This window comes from Eulemur rufifrons, chromosome 19 (genome assembly GCF_041146395.1).
Source record: "Eulemur rufifrons isolate Redbay chromosome 19, OSU_ERuf_1, whole genome shotgun sequence".
In the NCBI taxonomy this organism is placed as follows: Eukaryota; Metazoa; Chordata; class Mammalia; order Primates; family Lemuridae; genus Eulemur; species Eulemur rufifrons.
Window position 1 is genome coordinate 84,416,799 of NC_091001.1, and position 24,494 is coordinate 84,441,292.

At 35.9% G+C, this 24,494-nt stretch overlaps 1 long non-coding RNA gene and 1 other non-coding gene across 2 annotated transcripts in view; both read right to left on the reverse strand.

Moving 5' to 3' along the window:
- LOC138400170 (uncharacterized) overlaps window positions 1-24,494 on the reverse strand; it is a 303,061-nt gene that overhangs the window by 121,779 nt on the left and 156,788 nt on the right. The gene's annotated exons all lie outside the window — the stretch shown is intronic.
- On the reverse strand, window positions 19,745-19,848 carry LOC138400476 (small nucleolar RNA U13). The gene has a single exon (XR_011236354.1). It is a non-coding gene; the product is annotated as a small nucleolar RNA U13 (small nucleolar RNA).

Sequence of the window (24,494 nt, forward strand, 5' to 3'; positions counted from 1 at the left end):
AAGGGTCTGTCAGAATTATGCAAACTCAGGAAGATATATGGAATTATTTGGCAAATGACATTTAATAACTTCTGAGCTCCTTGTTAGTTAGATCTAACATTTTTACCTAATATTTGGGTTCTTATAAATAATCCTTTACATGAACTAGAGAAATATGTTATTTAAAAAACCATTTATAAAGCCTTTTTATAAAATAATCTCCTGGCAATATAAGCCAATGTTTTCTCACAATTTTTTATTGTACATATCCATTAGTAAATAAAAAATTAACACAACCTTAATATACTATATTTTATCAGTTCTAAAATGTACATTTTTCACATTATAATATTTCCAAAATAAAAATGCATTTCACAATTATAGTCAGACAGCTACTTATAGCATAGTGATTTTAAGTTATGTCTTGATTGTTCTGTGCATTTTGAGTTTGTCATTTAAAAGTCTATAAAATGATTATCTTGTGATTAGACATTGAAAGAAAAAGACATTGTGTAATCAGCCAAGTATAAAAGCAGGTGACAGACAAAAAAATCCAATATGTGTATAGCAAATATTTGTTTTTGCTCTGTATTTACTTTTGGAAATCAGCAATGTATATCGCATATCCTAAGAAAGGAAGATATCCATAAGTAAGTAAAACTGTGTTACTATTTTTAAAAAATCTTATCAAATGCCAAGTAATGCAACTGGTGACAAATGATGTGAATTTCTAAAGTATTTCTAGAGTAGAGGAAGGAAATTCCAAACTAACAAGAGTCCATTGTGACTAATTATGTGTCATTCTGGACTATTTTTAAAAAGCATATGTCTTAAGATTTTTTCTTAAATAATTTTATTTACTGAGGTACTAATTTATTACTTTTTATTGAGTTGACAGATTTGGATTCTTTAAAAAAGTCATTGTTATCTGCATGCTTACATGTCTTCAAGGTACCTATCTTCAAGGCCACTGTGCTCATTTCCTAACTGCTAAGATTATCAGCTGCTAATTGCTCTCCTTTGTCCCTCATTGTGACATGCCTGAGGCCACACATAACTGTTTTCCCCAGGGTTGTAACCCTTCCAAGGGGGCTGCTCATGGCCAATGGCCGGTGAGGATATACAGAAGTCTGGCTCCCTGGCCTCAATGAGGCACAATACCAAAGGCCATCCTAGCTTCAGAGCTCCCTATGGACATTGGCTGTGACAGTTGGTGTCACATTGTGGGTCAGCTTCTCTTTCTGCCCAATCCTGTCATCTTTACTTCCTTACAGGTTGTATCTCCCAAGAGTGTTACCGAAAGTTTAGTACTTGTCCCCACGACCAAAGAAAGAACGAGGACAAGCCATTTGAGGGAAAGGAAAGAAAAGTTTATCAATTTTCCAGCAAATGAGGAGGATGGCAGACTATCATCTTAAGGTACAATTGCCCTCTCTATAAGCAGAAATGCAGATCTTTTAAAGGGAGATTTTACCTTTGGGCTATTGCTAAGTATAGCATCTCCAGGGAAGACAATTTTGTGACTTCTGTCCAGACAGTTGAGTCATCTCCTGTGGTACAAAGAACAAAGGACACTCCCCTGCTCCTCTAATCACTGGCCTTGGGCAGGAACACAGGTTTTAATTCCCCAAAAGAGCAGGTAGGGGCAGTTAAACAGACATAATATATTTTTCCCTTTTTCAGGCCCTTACTTCTATTACATATTCCTCACTGTCAATTTTACCCTTTTATGTCTATGGGAAGAGGGGTCATTGAGCTACTTTCTGTTGAATGGGGGTAATGTTTTAGATGGAAGGTTTATACTTACTTATGCCATTGAAAAGCTTTGGCAGTAGATTTACAAAAATAAAGAAAGTAACAGATTACCAGGTGGAAAAGGGCCTAAGCAACAACTATTGTACAGCCGTGAGGATTGATGTGGCAAAATGGAGGATATCTGATAAGAGAGATTTTACCCTGGTTGGTGCCTAAGACACCAGTAGGACTGTGGGTCCTCCCTGTCACCTTGTATATAATGTCTGATATAGGGCTGGGCAAGAAAGAAACATAGGACCTCTGAGTACGGAGCTATTAGTCACATCCTGTAGGTGATTCAACAGATCAGCTTCTGCAGATTCAGAGTGTAGGAAGGTAAATTATATACAGGAATATGACAAACCCAGCAGTGAGACAGATCAGCAGAAGAGGAAATCTTCACTAAGGAGTTGTCGGTGGATGGTTGTACTTTAAGACAAGGGTCTGCTATCCTCCTCATTTTCCAGCAAATTAATAAACTTCTCTTTCCTTATCCTCAAACTGCTTGTCCTCATCTTCATTCAGGCATGGGGACAAGCACCAAACTTTTGGTAACAAGAGCACTACCCAATAAACCTTTTGCACACAACTCATCATCTTAGGGTCTGATTCCAGGAAAGCCAACCTAAGACACTGTATTATATTCTAATTCTTAGTGTGGAAAGAATACTATTCATTAGGGTTTGAATGATAATTCACCATGAAAATTTTTTAAATAAATTTTATTTGTTATAGAATCCATAGTGCCTTGAGTTAAACAAAGTGAGAAAAGTAGAAAGTGGTATTATTAAGAGAGGCTGGTCTGTGTTTAAAAAAGAAAACTTGCCCAATACTTAATGACTTGCACACTATAAGAATTTATATTTTTTTTGTGAAAGGATAGTGGGCCTCATTGTGGTGATTTGATGTTCCTTTCATAGTGTAGCTCCCCCATCCCCTAGGACATTGTCATAACCTATATTCTGGGGGCAGAGGAATGGAAAAGAGTCGGGTGAGAGTAACATCCACTTCTTAAAGGCCTCAGAGTAAAACTTGCATACATCAATTTACATTCCATTAGCCTGAACTCAGTTACTTATCCCCATGGGAAGCTGGGAAAGGCAATCTAGATCAGGGCCCAGGAAGAAGAAATGGATTTTTCTGTAAACTGCTAGTAGCCTTTGCTGTACAGCTCTAACTTTTTCAGAATGCAAATAAATGGACTCCAAAGAAAAATAGTCAATGAATGTATATTTACCTAACCCAATTCAATCACATTGAATGAACACAAATGAGTCAACTATAGAGAATGGGACTTATTTTAAACTGAATCGCAGGAATGGTTATAACTTTATACCATTGTCGTACGGTATGTCGCAAGGATGCCAACACTTGTTATCTTTTGTCTTTTTTGTAATAGCCATTCTAGTTGGTGTGAGGTGATACCTCATTGGAGAATCAACCTAAATGTTCATCAACATATGAATAGGTAAAGAAAATATATAGATACACAGGGGGATACTATTCAGCCTTGTAAAAGAAGAAAATCCTGTCATTTGCAACAAGGATGAATCTGGAGGACATTATGTCAAGTGAAATAAGTGAGACACAGAAAGACAAATACTGCATGATTTGACTCATATGTGGACTCTAAAAAAGTTGATCTCATAGAAGTAGAGAGTAGAATGGTGGTTACCAGGGCTATGGATATGTTGGGGAGGTAGTTGTGGAGATGCTGGTTAAAGGTTACAAAATTTCAGTTAGCTAGGAGGAATGTATTCAAGTGATCTTTTGGAAAATATGGTGACTATAGTTAATAACAATATATTGTATTCTTGAAAAATACTAAGAGAGTTGATTTTAAGTGTTCTCACCACAAAACGCAACTATGGTAATGCAGTTATTAAACAATGTATTTATGTTTTAAAACACTGTGTTGTATACTATAAGTATATATAATACAATTTTATCTTTCAATTTTTAAAAAAAGAATTCTCCTTGAAGTCCAAATAGAATTCTAAATGGGATTTTGAAAACTGACAGAATGACTCTTCATTTGGAATAAATAGATGCCATTACTCCGTAAAATATTGAAAATGATGTATAATTGAGAATTCATTCTTCAAGATTGATGTGCTATAAAATAATTAAGTCTGTGGTACTGCTATAATAATTGACAGATAAATAACCACTTAGAACAGAGACTGATACATAGGAGGTGCTTGAAAAGTAATTCTTTAATGAATAGATTGATGAAAGAGCCAAAAACTGATAGAATTATAAATATTCATTATATCATGATTATGACATTTCAAATGAGTGAGAAAAAGATGAGTTATTTAGTAAATATTGATAGGATAATACATTAATTACCTGGAAAAAATTGGCTGTGTTCTATTATAAGCAACCAAATTGGGTGCATGGTTTTGTAAATATTTTATGTTTACTAAATAAATAAAATTGTAGACTATTGAAAGAACCCAAAAGATTGCATTGTTCATCTTCATCATGTTACATTAAAAGAAAATGGGTTTTAGAGGGGTTAAGTTCCTGTCAAAACGCTAAACAATTAATTAGTGTATAGAGCCATAACCTGGGGATTCAATTCAAAGCTTATATATTATTAATATATATCACATGTATGTTAAATAGTTTTATATTATTCTTTCTCTAGGAGAGTTAAATACACATAGGCCCTGCTGTGAGGCTCAAATTTAATTCCTTTACAGTCTCATCTACCAAGACATAGATAGAGAATGGAATTAAAAGGTAATTGAGCTTGTAATATTGAAAGTATAGCTATTACATATTTTCAAAATTCTCCAACAAAAGTAGTTCCATAATAATTCTTATCAGAGTAAGTCCTAGGATTTAATAATATACTTTGTCTTCCAATGTCTGAAGTCAACGTCATTTGAACCCTTTCCTTCATGTTCTTGGTGTAGATCAAGACAGATTCTAGAGAGATAACTGTCATAGCACTAAATGTTAATGGAAATTTAGAGATGGCAAAAAGTGCACTTTTTTTCAAGTAACATTAAATTACTTTGACTCTCCATTTTATTTTCAAGAGTTTAGAGTATAAGAATGACACTGTCAAAGGAATAGACCCTATTTAGGTATTACATTTGTATAAGAAGGTTTAAATCATTTTCTGTGAATATTTGCATAGCCCTGATGCATTTCTGTTTCTGGAGTTGAGGGGTGTAGATACACTTGCTGTCCTGTTCTGCCCCTCCTCTGTGGTTGGTACACTCATGTCCCAACTGCTGTGAGTACTGGTTATTAACAGATCAGCTTTACATGTCTCCTGAGAATTGCTACCTGGCCTGGAAATACCTGGAAAATTTTATTTTCTTCCTAAAGGGTGGCCTACAGCTAAAGACTGACAGATACTGGGGTACAAAAGGTTAGCTCCTTGTCCAGGTAGCGCATTACATTACTATTCTTGCTGTAGCACTCACCCAGGATCAAATTGACTATTGGCTTCAGCTGAGTCCTCACCTTTGCCCAGGTTCCTTGTGTCTTGCTTTCCTCACTCCCTTACAGGTTTCACCTGAGTTACTCCCTCAATCAATCACTTGCACAAGCATCCTCACATTAGGCTCTGATATTAGGGACACAACTTAGGACAAAGAGTAAACATAGTCCCTAGAGAGAAACTATTTTGCTTCAAACCACAAATAAAGGTAAAACAAAAAGAACTCTGTTATTTGAAGATACGACATCTCTCTGTTTACATCATGTGATAGTCTGTTTAGTACACATAGCTCATAAACATGGGCTGCATTCCTTATCTCTTAGCTTAGGACATATAGAAATATACACTTATTCTTTATGTCAATCTATTTCTTCATCTTACTTAGCTTTTGATGCTATTGGTTTAGCTACAGCTATCGTTTTTGCCCCCAGTTTCTCAAACAGAACTGAGTTATAGTCAATGCAAAGCACAGCTTCGTGACCCACCCCACATGGCAGTAGGTGTAGAGACAATCATAACACCTGGTCAAACCAACCAAGGAAGGGGTGTCTAATGCATCCCTTGGAGTGGGAGTACTGACCTACAAAGACCACATAGACAGAGAGGCAGTCAATCATTCATTTCTCCATTCCATCATACATTCAACAAATATGCATCAAACATCTGCTATGTGCTAAGCTGGAAACAATCACATCCCTGGCCTAAAAGGAATAAAACTTGCCTTTAAATAATTGAGCTTCTATTAGAGAATGTAAGAGAACATTAATCCAGTAATTATTATAACTGTTACAGGTTCTGTGATAGGTAAAGCAGAAGATATTCTGCTAGCAGAGTCATCTAGCTCAACATCTAGTGCAGGACTTCCTGAAACAATGTCTAAACTGGGGTGTGAAGTTTGGGTCACAGTAATCCAGGGAAAATGAGAAGTGGAGAGAGGGCCTTAGATATAGTCCCAGACTATGTATGAAGGCACATAAGCAAAAGATATCTAGAATATTCTAGGTAGTGAAGTTTAGTATGGCTGGAGTGGGGGAAGAAGAATGAGCATTGTGTCAAAGACTAGAAAGGAAAAGAGGGGGCAGATCACAAAAGGCCTTGTGTTATTTATAATTGAGAGAAGATCCTTCTCCCCCACCTCATCTCTGAGCCAACCTAGCAATAAATTTCTCTTTTTGTGGTAACATTGCTTTCAGAAAGCAAGTAATATTACAGTTCACTTGAAGGCGTGTATTCATATTTGGGTCAGTGGCAAAGCAGGAAAATTGAAAGTAGTAGCACTTTCAGAGTCATCTTGAACATCTTTGGCATATGTGCTGCCACAGCACTGCTCCGTCCTCATAATAACACACATTGATGTAGCCCTTTGACATTTACAAATGTCTTCATCCCTTTTCCTAGGACTAACCCACATTTTTGCTTTTAGCACCTTTGTTAATTCAAGTGTCACTTCCTATTAGGTTGGTCAGACAGATAATTTCATCACAGTCATTTAGGAGAAGGGAAAGTGAGACCAAATACCTTTACATGACTTTTGTATATTAACAAACCAAGAACAAGGTGGATTGTGGATACCACTCTTGTCTCTAAATTCCATGTCCAAAGCTCACTCTCCAGCACCATACCCTTCTGCCTTGGTCCCTCCCATGGCTTCAGGTCTTCACAAAGCAGAGGGCTGTATTAATACTTCAAATTTCACTTAAAATCATTAACATTTGTAAATGGAGTCCTGGTAGGTTGTGTTTGTCTATGTCCTGTTAAAGGAGAATACTTAATGAAAACATGGTCTATTCTTGCCAAAGAAAAAGACCAGAAAAAAAAAAAAGAGAGAGAGAGACAGAGAGAGGAGACAGTCATGACGCATGACTTTGAAAATTTAATTTTGCAATTTTCAAGTTTTTAATCTTTGACAGTATAGTATGCAAATGGCACTAAGATATACAGATTAGTAAGTAGGATAATTTGAAATTATGAAGATTGCTTCCAACAGAAAATGAATGTTTGTCACCTGTGTTCAATGGAAATAATTTCCAAGTGTCATCACACCTGAATTATTACGTAATACATTAAAAAGGCATGAGAGGGGGGATAACCATTCAATTAAATTCTGCATGTCATAGTACCTAGCAAATATCCCATTTTCTAGTAGATAAAGTAGTTTTTGTCCTGATTATCTCCCTGATAGTGATAAAACCATTTTGTTGTTGTTGTTGCTATTCATTTTCTATAGGAAATTAGAGGCATTATTTGAGAAAATGTCCAGTGGTATAACATTTTCCATATGGTGCATGACAAGAAGTTTTTTCACAGTATGAGTTATTTAGAGCCATCGATACTTTAAATCTATTTTCTTTGTGGTAATCATGAAGGCTCAATTACTCTGTGAAAATCCATCATGGAACTTTGTTGTGTGCTCTGTAGTGACTCTTTTTCCAAGTAAAATAAAAGGAACAGAGAGGAGTGATCCAGCATACGACCAGAGGATATGCTTTTCAGCAGCCCAAAGAGGAAACACACTCTGAAGATAAATGTGAAATAAGAAAGCTACCTTTGAGGTCGTCCTTCATCTGTTGCCAACACTGCTTTTATCCCTTGTAATCCCCATCCTTTACTACAGTTCTTCAATCCATCATTTCTGTACCTGCTTATGTCAGATTTAGCCTTAGATTTCTAATCAATGTTTTTCGAGTTAATGTCTCTCCCTCAGGGTGTTTGATTTTTAGATCAAAGGGTCTCTCTATTTTCACTTTCTACTTTATGTATTATATAGAAATCTTGTGAGTATAATTAGTTGTATGATGAGAAAAGTGAAAATATATTTCCATTTTATGAAAATGAAGTATTTGTGCGTGAACTTTTAAAGGGCTGAATTGTAGAAAAGATCAAAGGGAAAATTCATGGGGACGACCATTATTCTGTTCCACCCCAATCCATTTATCTTCTGAAAGTTGGTGACAGAAAATACTTTAGGTATTTTCAACAGAGGGAATTTAATGCTGGGGATTGGTTACATGTGATTAAAGAGCTAAGAAGCCAAATATGGGCTAGAAAGATAACATGGCAATTAATAGTGGCACAAAGTTGCCACCAACTTAAAGCTGGAGGTCAAAGGGAAGAGTTGCTGTTGTCTGAGCCTAGAAGCTAGAATAGTCCAGCAGATGACAGATCATTCAGGCCCAGTCTGTTCCTTACTACTTAGGTTCAGAAATATGGTTTTTGGAAACACTAAAAATCTCACCATTTAGTGGCAAGTAGAGAACCAGCCACCCGACAAACAGCATTACCTGTGACCGCAAAATGTGAAGTAGTACAAGACAGCCTGGACATGAGCATTTGTATTACAGGAGCTGCAGAGACCACAGGAGGTGATGTAGCAGCTGTAGGAAACACCTTCAAAGATAAAGAGAGGAGAATAGATACACTGACTTCTCCTTTCCTCCCACCCATTAGAACTCAACTACAATTCAGATGACATCAGAGTCTGGGTAATTCTGCTTGGAGGAGTCAGGCGACCCGTGTTATGGAAAAGAACAGAGGAATAGTGCGTATCTTATGTCTGGTATTGTGGAAGCAAAGCCTGGCATTGGGATTCCTGGTCAAGTGATTTATTTGAAAAGTGCTGTTAAACAGAGATTGAGGGAAGCAGGAAAGAGCAAGGGGCGGGGCGGGGTGGGTAGTAAGCAAGACTATAGTCCCAGCTGGAAGCTAGCTTTCCTCTGAGTCTATAGAAAAGTGCTGGAGCACAGTTAGTCCCACCTCAAGGCCAGGGGCACACCTTTTGTCCCTGCCAGTCAGTCACAGTCTGAGGTTTGCGCAGGAGTTGGGGCAGCTTCCATGTGACTGGAGGGAATTGCCAGAGAAGGGGGAATTTGTGGGTTATCAGGCAATAGTCACCGTAAGTGAAACATGGGTGCACTGCCCATATAGGGGCCAGCACCCACAGTGAGTGTAATGTGGGTGCATTGCCCATAAAGATATCAGCACCCACAGTGGGGGGAACATGAGTGCACTGCCCATATAGGGGCCAGCACCCACAGTGAGTGTAATGTGGGTGCATTGCCCATAAAGATATCAGCACCCACAGTGGGGGGAACATGCGTGCACTGCCCATATAGGGGATCTGAACAGGGCCCTCAAAACATTGCAAACAGACCTCTGAGCAAACAGCCAAATAACTGGTCCCATCAGGGCTGGGATTACAACAAAATAAAATCAAGGGAGATTTAAAAGCATTTGGAATGATTGAGGTATGAGGGGATGGGAGTTTATATTGAATTAAAGGAGTGGGAGTGAAGTGCATTAGAAAGGAAACAAATTTCATTAGAAAGGAAACATTATAAAGGCATTACTAAGTAACAGTAAAGAAAACATAGTGACTGATTCAAAACGAAGTTTGTAAAAGATGGTTTCAAGATAATAGTATATTTCTGAGACATTTCTGGGAAAATGATTCTGTCTTTAACAGAAATTAGGAACCAAGAAGAAAACCTGGTTTAGAAGGAAAGATGGTTTAATGATTTTAGGTGATGGTGAAAAATCCAAGCAGACGTTTTAAGTATTATTGTCAGTATTTGGCACATAGGAGATGCTGGGTAGTTATGCTTTGTTGTTTTATTTTATGAGAAATATAATATTGAAAATATAGGAGTTAAATCATCTGTATGGGTTTAATATTTATCAAGAATGGATAAAATCACAAGCAGAGTCTATGAAGACATTAGATAAAAAGCCAAGGACCAGCCTTAAGGAATATCCAAATACAAGATCTGGAGTGTGTGTGAGAGAAAGAAAATTAGAAAAAAAAAAAAAAAAAAAAGAGGCAAATAGCATGTATTGTACATCTCAAATGAAACATATACAATGTGAGATGCTTTATGAAATGTGGAAAAAATAATTAATATAAGCTTCCTCTCTGAGAAATAAAAATACAAAATAAGAAATATGACTCCCACTTTAAAAAGAAACCACATTTAGTTAAAAGGAAAAAAATGAGTCAAATCATTTGGACCTAAAAATGCTTTTTTAATTGTTCATATACTATGCTGCAAATCCCTTCTCTTGACTGACAAGAAATGTTAAATGATGCAAAATGTTTATGAACCAGGAAACAAGTAAATTCAGTTTGAGACAGAGGGCTCGAGAATAATTTTGTCACTCTTCCTACCTCTCTCAATATTAATAGGTTTCTTTTCATGTGTTTTTTCTTCAAAATGGTAACTTTCTTACCGCCAAATTGTTTTACTTCTGAGCTTGCCTATACCCAGGCAAAAACTGTAAATATTATGTCATCATAGACATCAGTGTTTATGAGATGTGTTGTGATTTTGGAAAGTCATAAATCATAGTATATTTGTTTTCTATATTGCTGATATAGCAAAACACCACAAACTGTGTTAATTTTGGATTAAAAACAATACAAATTCATTATCTTATAATCCTGTAGGTCAAAAGTCTGACCCAGGTCTCACTGGGCTGATGGCAACAAGGCTTGTTCCTCTGTAGTCACCATGGGAAAAATACACTCTTGTTCTTTTTCCAGCTTCAAGAGACCACACACATTTCTTAGGTGGTGGCTCCCCTCCTCCATCAACTGTCAATGTCACGTCTGTCTAAGCCTTCTTCTATTGTCAATCGCTGTCACCATAGCTGGGAAAGATTCTCACTTCTAAGGACCCATGTGATTACATTGGGTCTACCTGTGTAATCCAGAATACTACCTCCATCTTGAAGTCAGCTGATAAGCAACACTAATAGCATCTTTAACCTTAATTCCCTTTTGCCATGTTCACAGGTTCTTGTGACATTTTTTGGAACAGGGGTCATTATTTTTCCTATTACCAATGGAGGAGATATTATCACTTCGGATATAACTGAATTTATCATGAACTTACTGGGTTTTTTTTCAATTTCTTTTATAACTGGAGATTTATTAGACATTTATAGAAACTTCAGAGAAGCTTCTAGTTTTTAGAATCACTAACTTTTAAATCACCATCTCTTTTTTGCTCCTGTTTACAAAATTTAAATCAAATAAATGTGCTTCTGAGAATTTCTGAACATAAAATACAATGTGAATATTCTTTTCTTTCGCATTGTTTTATTTATGTATCACAATGCATGAGGTAGGCATTATTTTTAATCTCAATATGCAGATGAAAAATTGCTCAAATGTTTCATTAATTTGCTTAATTCATATTTGGGAGATTCTAATTCTTAAACCTAATTTTTGGCCTTTTTTTCTATTCTCTCCCTAAATTCTGTGATGTCACTCATACACATATTTATTTTGTTTAGGGTCTGTTTTGTCTCGCTAGTATGTAAAATTCCAGAGGCAGATATTTGTTGTTGCAGTTGGTGTCCTGTTCTCTTCCCCTACACCTAGGACAATGTCAGCCACTATTTTCTCTGCTCCACACTGACACTCAAAGAAGGTAAAGAAATGAAAAGACTGAGGACGGTGTAGAGATAGAAGCCAGGTGAGGTGAGGGTGTCTTCTCTGCACTGAGGAGCATCCAATGAACCAGCTTTATGGCACTGTGAGACAAGAGGAAGAAACCAGTGATCCAGTGGTCAGCCTGACATGTGGAACCTTATTTTCACATCTACATCAGAACCTATAGCGAAAGTAGAAGCACAGGTGCAGGTGAAAGGTTTGTAGGCCTGGAAACATTTTAAATATGTTTTTCTTATAACATAAATGATAATGACCTAGCTCTACCTATTCCACAAGAGTGAACTCTTTCCTAGTCATTATTTCCTTTAATAATGATAGGAATCAATAATAGGTACACCATTTAAAACTGCCATAGGTCCTATTAACCATATGCTCACAAATATTTAACAAGGGATTTCTATGAACCGGGCATCATGTTAAGTTGGATAAAAGGGGGGGGGGAGTTTGAGGAAGGGGGTGTATCTTCACTTTAATGTGACTTCTTAAGATTTCTTAAGAACATCCCCCTGTATTAGTTAGGATTCTCCAGACAGACAGAGTAATAGGAGATAATATAGGTGTAAAGATAGATATAGATATACAGATATATAAGAGGAGATTTATTAGGGGAGTTGACCCATGCAATTATGGAGGCTGACAAGTCACATGATAGGCTGTCTGCAAGCTGAGGAACCCAGGAAGCTGGTAGCATGGCTCAGCCCAAGACCAAAGACCTGAGAAACTCGAGGGCTGCTGGTGCAAGTCCTGGGGTCCAAAGGGCAGAAAACCTGGAGTTCTCATGGCCAAGGTCAAGAGAAGAAGAATGTTCCAGCTCCAGACGAAAAAGAGAAAATTTGCTTTTCCTCTGCCTTTTTGTTCTATCCTGGCCCTCAGCCAACTGGATGTGGCCACAGATCTTCCTAACTCAGGTCACTGATTCAAATGCCAGTCTCTTCTAGAAACACCCTCACAGACATACCCGGAAATAACACTCTACCAGCTATTTGGGGTATCCCTTAATCCAGTCAAATTGACACCTAAAATCAATGATACACTCCACCACTGAATTTTATCATGTTCCCCCTGCTCCCCGTATTCAAAGAAAACAAGAAAACTAGCCAATTCTCCCCACTGGTTTGAAAATTCCTTTGACTGTGAGAATCATAAAAAGTAATTTGTAAACAATATTTTCACTAAATCAGTAAGAACATTTGCCAGGTCGAAGACAATGACCAATATATGCCAATCAGAAGTTTTTCTGTGACCATCATTCCTTTTCAGGTCATAAGACAAGGTACATATCTCAGTCAACTTACTTGCAGACACAAGGAAAATGCTAAGAAACGCCGTCTATAATAGGATATAGCCCTCCAAGAAGGATTTCGAAGTAACAATTTGGAAATCATATTCTGATGGTAGGAAGCTATTTCCTTTTTGACTTCATCTGACACGGCTGCCGCCCTTTCCATTACCCTCCAACCAGGTGGGCTTTCTTGCTGTCTTTTAAACATGAGCCATGCTCCTGTCTTGGATTTTTCCCACTTCCTCTCTGTGTTCCTGAAATTCTTTCTCCCGGGGGATCTGCCTTTGTTGCTCCCTCGCCCTTTCCAGGACATTGCTCGGGTGCTGCCTCCTCAGCAAGGCCTTTCCTGGCCGCCCTTCACAAAATTCCAAACCCCCTTCACCTTAAATTCTTTGTCCTTTTCTCTTTTTATTATTTTTCTCTGTAATATTATCATTATCATCTCTCTTGCCTACCAGAATTTAAGATCTTGAGGCAAATGATGTTTGGTTATCGCGTCCAGTTCTGTACACCCAAGATGTAGAACATTCCTAAGCACTCAACAAGGATTTGTTAAAGGAATGGATTTCAATGGCACCTAATCTAATTCCAGAATTCCAGCAGCAGTCTTAGTGCATTACTAGACAGTGAGTTCTTAAGGCTAGGGTCTCCTGGGTAGCACCTCTCTCTCTCTTCCCCCTCCCCACTGCTTTCTCTCTCTCATGCTCTTTTGTTTATTTTTTATTTTTTTATTTTTTGAGACAGAGTTTTGCTTTGTTGCCCAGGGTAGAGTGAGTGCCATGGTGTCAGCCTAGCTCACAGCAACTTCAAACTCCTGGGCTTAAGAGATCCTACTGCCTCAGCCTCCCGAGTAGCTGGGACTACAGGCATGTGCCACCATGCCCCGCTAATTTTTTCTATATATATTTTAGTTGGCCAGATAATTTCTTTCTATTTTTAGTAGAGACAGGGTCTCGCTCTTGCTTAGGCTGGTCTCGACCTCCTGACCTCGAGCGATCCACCTGCCTCGGCCTTCCAGAGTGCTAGGATTACAGGTGTGAGCCACCGCACCCGGCCTTTGTTTTTGTTTTGTAGCTCCACAGTACCTGAAAAAAAGGAGTGACCTAAATGTTTGTTAAATTTAAAGTTAGTTTTATCTTATAGCACCCCTAGAAAGAGTGGGAACAATTATAGCTGCCTTTAAAAAAAATCTATTGTCATAGAACAGCTTCTGCGTCTGAGGCCTCTTTGATATTATGAATAATTCATAAAATGAGATGTATTTACCACAGTGAGTGATTTTTCAGGGAGGAGATAATTGGAAAGAGAGTTAAGTCTTTTCCTAATAAGAGAGAATTAGCCATACTTATTTTTACTTCAAATAGCTTCACTGTATTCAGGATAGGGAGGTTTATGCCAAAGAAGAACCATAAATACCAAGAAAATACTATTCCCCTCTGAGGAGAAGCATGGAGTGTGGGAGGAAATTCTGGCAAAATAGTCACTAACTAAATTCAGCCAAAATCTTGATGGTTTAAGCAGAAAATATAGGTGTTTTAAAAAATCATGCCTGAGAATAGAATACTTAAAAAGTTGCTTTGGTTTAATTATAGGCAGTTCACTGACCGTCTGATTTCCTAAGTCAAGCTGTCGCTTGTTGGTGGCCCTTCTCAGAGAAACAGTGCCAATGTAGCCATGCTTTACTAACTGCCCAGGTGGTACTGCTGCTTGAAGCTTTCTCTAGTGTCAAATTGTCTTGCTCAGTTCTGATCATATTAATACTTTCTATCTCTTTTCCCTGTTTCCTACATACTAACACCAATCTATAACATACAAAAAGAGGCAAAAGAAAACTGGAAATATTTTTAGACTATTTTACTTTCTTTCTTGCTTTTCTTTTTAGTTTTAACTGACACATGATAATTGTACACATTTATGGAATACAGTGCAATATTTTGGTCCACATATACAATATGTAATGATCAAATCAGGAAAATTAGCATATTTATCATTTCAAACATTTATTATTTCTTTGTGTTCAGAACATACAAAATCTGCTCTTCTAGCTATTTGAAAATGTACAATAAATTGTTGTTAATTATAGTCACCCTACAGTGCTATAGAACACTAGAACTTAGTCTGCCTATCTGGCTGTAAATTCATATCCTTTAATCAACCTATAACTATTCTTCTTACCCAATACACTTCCCAGTGTTTAGGATATGATGTATGTTGAGATAATAATATTAGGGGACAACTGGTGAATTATATATTTTTCCTTGTTTTTATTCAGGTCTATCTCTTTTATCCCTGGCACTCAAAGCATACACATAAAGTATAATTCCTTTATTTTCATCCATTAACAATGAAACAAGAGTTTTTAAGCTTCTTAAATTCAAGATTTGATATGGGATAAATAGTATTTCTTAGGTATTTTCATCAGATATCAAATATAGTCTGATGTTTCTCTAAGATCCTCTCTAAGGTAGTAAATAAGGGTAATGCCTGTTTTCTCCTTTGTGGGTTCCCCTGCTCAAGCCAAATATCATCACTTTTGCCTGATTAAAGTATGCATATTAAGCGCTTGAGTAGCAAATCTGTGACTATAAGAAAGACAAGTGTTTGAAAACACACATGGTGAAAGTAACAATCTAATACAAATAGTGATTAAACATTCTTTAATGAGAATACTTTGATAGGAATAGTATCAAGTTTTTCTGTTTTATCTGAATTTTCAGACTCAATGACTAAGCTCATTGTCCATATTTTCTCTGAGAAGTTGTGTCATATGATTAAGAAAATCCATTAAAGTAGATTCAGTAGAATTCAGCTCCAGGTAATAGATCATGCCAATATAGACAAGAGTACCGCCATTATTATTGACAAAAGAATTTGTCTGTAGAGGTGGACTGGCTAGGTAATTTTTGTGCATAAAGAATAGATCTCTACAGTATTACAGTGATCAACCAGACTAACATTATTTCAACCAACAGTAAGTCATCATGATGGAATGTACCCTTGATATGATGTAATGAGAATTTTACTTTTCCTTTGTGGTCATCTTTCCAAACACATATAGTACCTGTCTAACCATAGAAAAATATCAGGCAACCAAAAATTCTAGAAAATTCTATAAAATTCCTGTCCAGTACTCCTCAAAACTGTTAAGGTCATCAAAAACAAGGAAAATCTGAGAAAATGTGATAGCCAAGAGGAGCGTGACATAATGACTAAATGTAATGTGGTATCCTTGATGGGATTCTTAAACAGAAAAAGGACATTAGGTAAACACCAAAGGATCTGAATGAAATATCAACTTAATAATGATAATAACAATGTATCAATGTTAACAGTTGTGACAAAAGTAACATCATATGATAAGATGTTAGTAGTAGGGGAAACTGGCTATGGTGTATATAGAAACTGTATTATCTTTGTAACTTTTTTATGAATCTGAAACTATTATAAAATAAAATGTTTATTAAAATAAAGTGTATTAAATATATTGATATAAAATTTTTAATGTATCTATTAATGAATAGTAACTTAATTTAGAAATATAAAAAGATGGTTTCTCAGTCCAACTAAATACATTTATAGTGCTCAAAAGTCACATATGACTAGTGTCAACCCTATAGGACAGCACAAATGTTAAACAAAATCTACTATCACAGAAAGCTATATTGCACAGTTCTAAACTCTAGCGACGTCTTTCTTTTGTGACTTCTGAGAAAGGAATTCGCTCTGTACTCTATTCAATTCCCAATGAATCTCGAACTTTTCTAGTCCATCTGGTGGAAACAGGTTCTATTCCTGGGCCTTTTATTTCTAGTCCTCTTTGTAGGTTCTTCCCCTCACTTCAGGTGGTTTCTTCAGATGCTTGCACTTATCAGTACTCAGCTGAATACTAGACTGTACAGAGAGAGAAGCTAGGAGCCTGGTTGGTAAGAAATACCCTTTTTGCTGGCAGATCAGGTTCCTGGGTTCTCTTCACTGCAGATTTCCAAAACAGATCAGCTTTGGTGAACCTGCTCACAGTGCCGAATCATAGGGAGCAAGGGCCCCTTGGCCCCCCTAAGGATTGCTGGAAAATCACTGACATGAGACAGATTGGTTAATAGGAGAAAAGAGATGCACATTTATTTAATGTGTATACACAGAGGCTTCAGAATGAAGACCCAACTCCCCAGGGGGGTTTAGAACCTTGTATATATTGCAGGTAAAATAGATTATGGGAGGGTGGGGAAGAGGAATTCTGTTGAGGGGCAATAAAGGATTAGGATTACTAAGGAGGATAAATGGATGAAGAGTAAAGATTAACTGGTAAATTAATCTCTTTGGAATTTGAATTAGTCCGAGAGACTGTTCATTATCTTCTTAAAGAGTCTATTCAGATGTGGTCACATTACAGAGAGGTAAAGAAAAAAGCATTGTTCTCCTAGATGAGTCTGGATCTTAAACAGATAAAGAAACTTTGATTTTGGGGGGAGAGCAGATGGTGGTTGGGGGGGCAGTAATCCTAGAGCCATGCTTTTACGAGAGGCCTTTTGAGAACAAGGACAGCGCATTCTGTTTCTTTGCAATCTCAGAGTTAATTCATTGTAGTTCTCTTTTGAATAGTATTATGTTCTTTCCTGGAATCTAGTTTTTTGTTCTTTTTTAAATAATTTTTTCTACCTTGTAAATATTTGAAGGAATATTTGATTCCTGTAGTATTTAAAACTGTCTTGCATATGGGAGGGTCTCAATGAATGTTTATAATATAAGGAGGTTAGATTTGGAGTCAGAAAGATTGTGTTTGAATATAGCAGCTACATAACTTTGGGCAAATTAATCCAATTCTTTGCTCTTCAAACCCTATATAAATAAAATGAAGATAATAGTTCTAAATTTTCTGGGAGGGTTTGAGGATTCAAAATATTTTTATATAACACCTAGTATATTATCTGGCACATAGTAACCCTCTGAAATGCCAGTTGCTTTATTTTTTATGAATATTGTTAAAGTTGTTGCTGTATTATCTTATAATACAAAACTCAATAAATGCTATTAGCCTATGAGAAGTGTCTTCATATCTAGTTAGACTTGAGAGATTTGGGAGAGAATAATTTCTATACGATTTGGTAAACTTCGTTTGTATAAGAGAAAAATACTAGTATGTGTTGGAATGCTAGAAAAATTCAATTCCATGAACCCTTAGTAATATTTCAAAATAACAAACCAATACAGTGATAGGTAATGTCACTAATTCTCAGATTATTTGCCCCCTTGTATTAAACAACATACTGGTAAAACAAAACATTTAATAAGTTCTCAGAAATAAGTCAATTTTTTATTTTATAGTTGGAATCAGCCTTGACTATCAAATACGATGTCAGTTGTAATCTTCTAATTTCTAGTTGTGAGTTTTCCTGAAATGATAGCTAAAGTGTATGCTTGATAAAGCAATATATTAAAGTGTATTAATACCAATTATTGTGTCTCAGACAGTGTTATCAAAATAAATTTAAGGCAACTTTTCAATTGTGCAATGGCACAAGCCACAAATGAGTATAATTGAAACATAGACTTAATTAAGCAGTGCTAATATGTCGTATGCTAAACTGGCAGATGATGAGGCAGTGACAGGACATCAGGCTGCTAATAGGTGTACATAGAGGTATGTAGCATAACTAAACCTTCCAAGCTATCTAGATTTACAACATACAACATATCCTGAAATTTTACATTATCTGGACCTATGATAAATACATATTATTATTTTCGCCATTTATTATAACACATATGAAAAAAAGACTGTGTTTCAGAGCAGCTACTACTGCTCTATGAACCTCTTTCCATTGTCCTGACACACTAATCATCAATCCACCTCCCTTAAATTTAACTATTTTCAGGTAAGTGATTCAGGGAAAATTTAAATCCAGCTCTTGACCTTGGTAGCAGATCTTAGCTTCATGTGCTAACTTTTATAAATTGGCAAAACTGAAACAAACTTCTCATCTTGACAGTTGTTCTGTAAGTTACATGACTTGTGTTATACACAGAAGCTTTTTAGGGTATGCTAGCTATATAAATTTAAGTTTAGTCCTACAGTTCAAGTATAGAAATGACAGTACACAAGTGCTTCTTTTGGCTCTTGTGAGGCCTCTTAAACCAAGTGCAATTTGTTCCTGGATTGGAAAAAAAGCTTGATTTTACAAGAATTGCCATTTCCTCCTACTCACTTTGCTCCATTCATAGAATAGCTGTTAGCAACAGGGTATGTGGCAATTTTTGTTATCTGAACATAATAAACAATATCATTCTCTAGCAAAGCCCGGGAAATGGTGCCAGAAGCTCAATCACTTCAGGTTACAAAGTATAGGAGGATGTTCTTGTAATGTGACACATTCCCAGTGTGTGCACAAAAGCAACCTGCTGGAAAGGTAGAAACTCCTAACAATGAATACAGAAACAGCAATTACAAAATCAAGCTTCACCATGTCTTGGTTTTGAGAGAGGAACATGGATGGGAAAACAGAAAGCAATCAGATTTCAGATATGACAGAAAAACTAATGGAAATTTGGACCAATTGATTTTCTAAATTTCAGATGATTTGATTCAACTTAAGGGAGAAATTAAGTAAATCTTATGCTTTAAGCTGACTGTAACAATGACAGAATAACTAAGATTGAGAGAGGTGAACAGAGGTGGGGTAGTTGGGCCAAATAATGCATGGGTGTGGGGCGAGGTAAATTTAGCAAAAGTAAATAAATGGGGATGAAGGCTATGTGTAAATTTATGTATTTATTTATCACATCACATATGGGTAATATGCCAGCGTCATAACAAAGTTTGAGGGAGGCACATCTCACACATGCATGTCAATACCCAACCAGCACACTTATGAACTATAAAAAGATCGGTTATGTATTGGTTAAGCCAATTCATTGCCTTTGAATTGAAAAAAATATTGTATAGTAATCTAACAATGTCTTCTCTTTTCATTTAATTAAAAAATATTAATTGAACACCAATTGTATGTCCAGAACTATACGCTAAATTTTTAGGTTAGGTAGTGTTTATGGAGAATTCACGAGAACAAAGGAAATAAGAAATCAAAAGGCACTGAGTTTGCCAAATAGCTGGAGAACAGAAAATACAAAGAGAGAACAACTGAGAGCCAAGTATGATGATGCTCATGTCTGGTGTTACAGAAGTAATATCTCTATACCTAAGGAGGGGTTTTAGAATGAAATGAAACAATAGCCTTTTAAAATCAAAGATGTTAAATATACATCTTGGAGTAAATTTGGACTAAAAAAGATCTCAGCTAATTTCCTTATCTCCAATAGCTGTTTGAACTTGGGTAAGTCATTTCTCTAAGCATTTATTTCCTACTATAAAACAGGAATAGTACTATTTTTCATAAAATTGTTTTGTAGTTTAATGAGTGAATGCACTTAAAACATTTAGCACAATGCTTGGCACCTAATAAACATTAAATACATTAAATAATGTCAATTATTTATTTACTGATGTGCTTGTAATATTAAAAATGAAATAAACAGATAATATGGTCATCTAACATATTTAAACTGTTGATTTTTTCACACTTTTACTTTGCTTGATTCAATGGATATATATTGTAAAAAAAAAAAAAAAGTCATATCAAGCAAGGTAAGGAAAGGTTAAGTTTGCGTGTCATATATCCATATTAAAAAACCCATGATTTTCAATTAACAACTAGATACACCATGGCTAGGGTATGTCGTATGATAATTTATTACCCAAAGCTACAATTGGACCAATTATTAAAAAATTCTTGTTTCATTTTATTTTATTAAAAAGATTATGCTAAAGGGAAAACTCTACCTGCATAAACATCTCACTTTTATGTATTGTCAACTATTCTACTCTCATGTCTAAGAAGCTATAAATTTAACATGGGAATATTGTAAGGCTGCATGGATTATTTAATACCACTTTGACACTCTGATTATTTATATATTTATTTATCCCTACATTTTGCTCATTTTCTATTTATTTAATCTTTGCATCTCTTTTTTCCCCAATTTTTGTTTTGAGGAGAATAAAGTTTTTATTTCTTCCACTGACATGATCAGATCAAGATAGGAGGCTTCCATGATTGCTAAAAACTACTCTTGGAAAGGCCAATCTCGCACATGAACTGATTTCATTGAACAAGTGCGAAGTATACCCAGATATCTTTCTCTCCTCACTCAAAATATCAAGAGACTCAGGAAAGGCACAGGGAACACATGTGTCAACATTGTGAGTTGGGCACTCAATACTCGAGGTCGACACAATTGATCACAATGTTTTGGTGGGTTGTAAGGATGTAACACCTCTCATCCTATTGACTGTGAGTCTTGATCTGATGTAGGTAAATAACCTCATCCACTTCCTCTCCTATCAGTTTTCTGTATTTCTTTCAGAACTCTCCACTCAATTAAAGAGAATATCTTTCACATAATAAAAGCTGCTAGTGCACTGCCTGTCACTTGTTCATCTGGTCTTGATCCCTTTTGGAGGAAATCATTTAATGAAGGTTTTTCTTCACTTGTTATTTTCCATGTACTACTTGTTACCAGTATAGAATTAAGACTGAGAGCACAGATTTAGATACTTATAAAACTGATATAGATTCTAAGCTATACTATTTAATGACTGTAAAATTGTGTTTTTAAAATACCTAACCCATGGAGTTATTGTTGTCACTGAATTTTATAACATGTATATAAAACTCTTAGCACAGTGCTTTGTGCATAGAGAACAAAGTTCCAGTGATAGATGATAGTAATTATTTTGACAATGATGATGATGGTGATGATGGTGATGATGAAGATGACAATGATGACTATGATGGAGATGACATGTATAGTAGAAATCTATACATAACTGAGAGCAAGTAACCCATGATATAGTCATTAGAAATTTTATAGACACACACACACACACTTTTCTTTGATATGCCAATAAATATACTAATGAAAGGGCTATTAATGGTCTCAAATATTCAGATAGTACAATGGTCAGCAAATATTTTCTTAAAAGATCAGATATTGAATATTGGCATGCCCAATGGTCTCTGTTGCCAAATAGTCAGATCTGCCATTGCAGTACAAAACCAGTCATGGAGAATACAAAAAAGGATGGATGGGGCTGTGTTTTAATAAATCTTTATTTACAAAAACAGGCAGCCAGTGTATGTTTGCTGACTCCTGAAATAGACTATCGTATGCTTATTTGGTTCTTCTGAAAGTAATGCAAATTTATAACTTTGACCTGAAGTGTCTGAAATATATAGCATTTTTAATATTCTACCTTTATTGAATTACATATAATTGAAGCAATTAATTTCTGTTTGTACATGTCTTTATTTGTTTACCTATTTAGGTACTCAAACAAACACTTATAAAGTGACAATCAAACCCCAAACACTAAACCTTATGCCAAGACAACACAGAAGAATAAGGTTTTAAGAATAATGAATAAAGAATAATGTCTTTCCAAAACAGACACAGACAAAAATATGTTCTTTTCAAGATATATCTGTATTCATACACAAGGAGAGTAGGATTAGCATTATGGATCTATAAAAGAACGAATAGGTTCTCAAGGTCCACAGCTGTGGTGGATTGCAATAATTGTCACAATATTTGGCAGCTCCCTCATCAAGAGGTTGAATCTATTTCTCCACCCCTTGAATCAAGACATGTGATTTGCCCTGACAATAGCACACTGACAAATGTGATGCAAGCGGAAGCTTGAAATCTTAAGCACCAGGGCTTGAATTTTCTTGCTGCTCTTTGGGATCCAGATAGCATCATCTGAAGAAGTCCAGGGCAGCCTACTGGAGGACAGGAGATTGTGTGGAGCAGAAATGATACATCGCAGCTCAGACTCCCTAGATTAACCAGTCTGTCAACAACAGACATGTTAGTGAGACCATCCTAAGCCATCCTACTCCAGCCAAGATGCCAGCTATCCATAAATATAAGACAAGCTGGCATAGACCAGATAAACTATCCAGCTGACCTATGGAATCATGAGAAAAAATAATGCTTTTGGTTTGTCATTAAGTTTTGTCATTATTTGTATGCATCCAAAGGTAGCTGAAATGATAGCCACTATTCTATCACTTGGAACTCGTATACGATACATTGGCATATCCACATGTATGTTTATGTGTATGTGTGTATGTGTGTGGTATATATATTTATATAACAAGCACACTCATGGCCTTCTATAATTTTATAGTCCTTTAATGTATACCCCAGTTCTGTGACTAAATTGGCATTTTTTTATAAAGGATGCCAATTAATGTAACATTGTATTGACATTTTTTAACTGACATTCTTCAGCTACTAAGAGGAGGTTTGTTTTAAAGAAAAAAAAAAATAGGAAAGGAATGAAGAAACAGGCGCTGCAATAAACTTTTGCCCAAAATTAAAATGTGTAACATTTAAAAATATGCCATGTACCATATGCCACGTTGGCTTCTATTACTACAGTAATTCATAACATTTCTGGATGCCAGCAAAACTTAGTAGTCTGTACAATATGGTCTTCACTTCACTGTCATTTACCATTGCTCTATATTATATTACTAACTGTTAGTGAAGGGATGAAGTTTCTGACCATTTGGAGGGCCACTAATTCCTATAGTTCATGACAATTCTTATGGTGAGTACTAATGAGGCTCAAGAGCCTGTAACAGATAATATCCCTACAAGATGTGAACAATTCTTCCTTTCCTGCAAGCAGTAAAAGACGTAACAAGCCCAAGACACATCTGGCCAAAAGAATATTCTGCTTTGAAATTTGATAGAATAGATGAATCGGATATCTTCACAGAAATGAACAAAACAGTTTAATGGGCACGATTATTATCTCCCTGGTTAGTAATAGAAAAAAAATCAAGTGCTAATAATTATAGGGATAAGCATTAATTAATCATACGAAGCATACACTTTCTACTGTTTTCTGTTAGAGTGGAAACATATTCCCCCTCCTTTGTGATATTTGAATAAAGTTAACTGAAGAGGATTAAATGAGTTAAAAGACCCTGCTATTCCAATTTTTCTCAAATCAACTAAAGGCACCATAGATAGCAATTAGCGCTGTTAATGTGTTAATCTAAATTGTTTAAAAATTCTATCTGTATAGGAAGGAGACATATATTCCTCAGCAGTATTCCCTTTAGTCTCTTCTAAAATGTTCATAGCCACAATAAAATTGGAAAGGTTTTTAATTCATCAAAATAAGCAATTTTCTCATGCCAGTTTTCAAAGCAATATCACAGTTAGCCATTATTTCCAATTTCACAGATAAAATATCTGTGACGTTAAATTACAGTAAGTTCAGTAATGGAGTAACTTTACTGGGGCAGAAGGCATCTATAATGTTATTTAAATACAAGTACACATTGATGACTGTTCAGTCTTCCCTAAACTTAACAATTAATTGAGTACTTATATCTTGCATTTGGTAGCCTATGTTAAGTCTTAGAATAATATTGTGGGACTATGCATGTAGTAATAAT